Here is a 3,027-nt window from a genome sequence, read left to right as displayed (position 1 = left end):
CCTACACTATGATGCAGCAGCAGAAGAAGAGAAGAGATTGGATTTATACCCTGCCCTTCACTACTCAAAGGTGTCTCAGAGCAGCTTACAATCTCCTTTCCCTTCTCCTCCCCACAACAGACACCCCGTGAGGTAGGTGAGGCTGAGAGAGCTCTTGACAGAAACTGCTCTTTTTTTCAAGAACAGCTCTTATCAGAGCTACGACTTGCCCAAGGTCATCCAGCCAGGTGCAAGTGGAGGAGTGGGGAATCAAACCCGGTTCTCCCAGATTAGAGTCCGCACACTTAACCACTACACCAAACTGGCTCTCCAAGGAACCTAGGCTGGGCCCCAATTCTTTTGAGGCCTGCCTCTGCGCCAGAACCTGTTTTGGACAGCCTGAGTTCAACCTAGGAATGTTTGAAACAACACACCGCGTTGCAATTACTCATTGCTGAGTAATCATAATCAGCCCCACAGGCATCTGGCGGACCGACGGAGGATTTCCTTGTTGGCCGACTGAGACTCCCAGCATTTTAGGAATTGGGGGGGGGGCAGGAAGAGCCAGCCTCCCCTTCCTCGTGTCCGGCTGTCACTGCAGTTCTCGGCTCCCCCCAGCAGGCGGCTGGCTCAGGACCCGGCAAGGGAGAGACGCAATGCGGCGTGAGAGTCCCGTGCCCACCAGCCAAACTGCAGCCGCAGCGCAGGGAGGGGTGGGCCGGCCCTTCAGCCCCCACCCACCTCTACAAGCCCTCTAAGCGGCTGCGCTCGAATTCCTAGCCACCTGCTTCGGCCCTGCAGGCCTCCCCACCCCAAAGGTTTTACGGTCGGTTGTCAGAATTGGAACCCAGAGGACCCTGAATGAAATATAATCCTCTTCCACCGCCTCAAGCCCTTTTGGTTTAGGCGGGGACATCTCTCTAACTCATCCCCAACGTCATCTTATTTTCAGGTCTCTGCAACATGGTGACATAACATTGTCCTGCCCCCTGAGAGACGTTTAAGGGTGATAGATGGCCACAAGGTTTATCCAGTTATCAGGAGCAGCAGGAGATGACTACAACACCCACCCCACAAATGTGTCATCTGAAACGCTTGCGTTATCGACTCAAGGCTCTTTCCAATCACAGTTATCAAATGTCCTTCATGTCCTCTTCCCAGCCCCCCTTTAGTGCTTTTTCCCAATTAATCACTCCCCAGACGATAGAAATTGTGTGAATTCGATTTCCTCTCCCCCCCAACACACACGCCCATTTAAAATCCTTTTCCCCTCCCAAGTGTGCGAAAGGTAAAAGAATGTTAACCGTTCAAATATTTCTTGGAGAAGGCTTTTAATAATACAGTCTATAAACTTCAGAAAGCTGGCTGTATGAAGTTGGACCAGGCCTGTGTCCAGAATTATAAAGAAGCACACACCCCCTCAGCACTCCAGACAGAACATCCTTTCCCACAAATTTCTAGCCCAGGAAGCTCCCCCCCCCCCCAGCCTTGCCCCTGTTGGATTTGAAGAGACCGAGAGAAAATGCTTTTCTTTTTCAGCTTTCTCATTCAACTACTCATGTCTCCCCTGGAATGCTGACCCGACACTCGTTCACTGATCCCTTTGCCTGCAGCTTTTGGAGAGAGGTCCTCCCCCCCCCCTTTTACCCTCTGATGTCCAAGGAGGAATCCTCTCTCCCTGGACTCCACCACAGCTGTGCCTTCCTTCTCTTGTTCCGGATTGGGATGTTTCCCCGGCCTTCTCTTGTTTGACTTTGGAGGACCTCTCTTCAAGTTGAAGCTCTTCTCCTCTGAATCCCCGTCTCCCCTCCAAAGGCCTTAGGAATGTCACAACTCCCCCCTCCCTCCAACTAATCCCATATTTTTTCGGATACCTCCTAGATTTTCAGGACAGCAATATCCTCTTTCAGTGACCTTTGATGGACCCCAGAATCCCACTCTGATGGGGGGGGGGGAGAACCTTTTTTATCCCCTTCCTTGATTTTCTCATGTTCTGCACCCATCTGTCCTTACTTCTTTCTTGGGGAGTGCTCTGCAGTCTCTCTCCCCCATCTCAAGTGGGTGGCACCCATCCCTTCTGCTCCAATTACAGTTAACTCTTCCCCGGGGTTTTACAGGACTCTGACTTAACCCTGGGTCCCTCCCACCAGTGGGGGATTCTTCTTCCTCCCCTCTTCTCGAAGGTGCTGAGGGAAGAAGGAAATCTCTGCTTTGATTTTTAACACTGGAGAGACCCTAATGCCCCAGCTTTTGAAATGGGTATACTCTATTCTGCACACACTTCCTTGTTCAAGAGAAAATCCTTCAATCGATCCCCTCCCTTCCCATCCTTTTTGTTCCTGGGGAGGTGCCTTCTAGCTCCCCACTCCTCTGAGGGGAAAAACGAAACCGTCCTTTACCTGCCTCTTATATTTTGGACGGGAAGGACTCCACCCCCTTCTTTCCCAGAAAGATGTACACTGCACACACCTTTTATTTTGGAGGATCTTTTTCCAGCCCCTGTTGAGCTGGTGGGGGCTACTCTTCCCTGAATCCCCCCATCTCCACTTTTAGGAAAATGCTATAATGAACTCTCCCTCGCCACTTAGGACTCATCCAGGCCCCACGCCTCATTTATGGACAGGGCTTCTTTTGACGCAAAGGGTACCCTCAGTTTAACAAGCCCTTTCATACCCCCGATACCTCTTTTGAATGTTCACAGCTTGGGAGAGGGAAATCGTGCCCTAACCAAGCCACCTTCATTTCGCTATAGAGGACCCCTTTTGGTATTTTTTTGGGGGGTCCCCTCTACTTAACACCTCTACTTCTTTTGGAAGAAGTTTCATACTGAAGTAGCTTAAAAGAATTCACCCAACCCTCCTTCTCCTGTGTGGGGGGACCCCTCTGAAGAGTGCGGGGAGGGGGTACTTCTATTTAACTCCAATAATCTTTCTTGGGAAATCTCACCTCGCCCCTACCAGATGCCTCATTATGACAGGGGAAGGGGGCGACCCTGTCCTAACGTCCCCCTCCACCTTTTTGGAAGACGCTCCAGCACCTTCCTCCCCC

The 3,027-nt window shown here is 51.3% G+C and overlaps 1 protein-coding gene across 1 annotated transcript in view; it reads right to left on the bottom strand.

Annotated features, from left to right (window-relative positions):
• KLC2 (kinesin light chain 2) overlaps window positions 1–3,027 on the bottom strand; it is a 57,016-nt gene that overhangs the window by 53,608 nt on the left and 381 nt on the right. The gene's annotated exons all lie outside the window — the stretch shown is intronic.

Source organism: Gekko japonicus, unplaced genomic scaffold, assembly GCF_001447785.1.
Source record: "Gekko japonicus isolate JY-2015 unplaced genomic scaffold, Gekko_japonicus_V1.1 scaffold1188, whole genome shotgun sequence".
In the NCBI taxonomy this organism is placed as follows: domain Eukaryota; kingdom Metazoa; phylum Chordata; class Lepidosauria; order Squamata; family Gekkonidae; genus Gekko; species Gekko japonicus.
The sequence above is the reverse complement of the archived record's forward strand: the minus strand, read 5'-3'. Positions and strand labels throughout refer to the sequence as shown.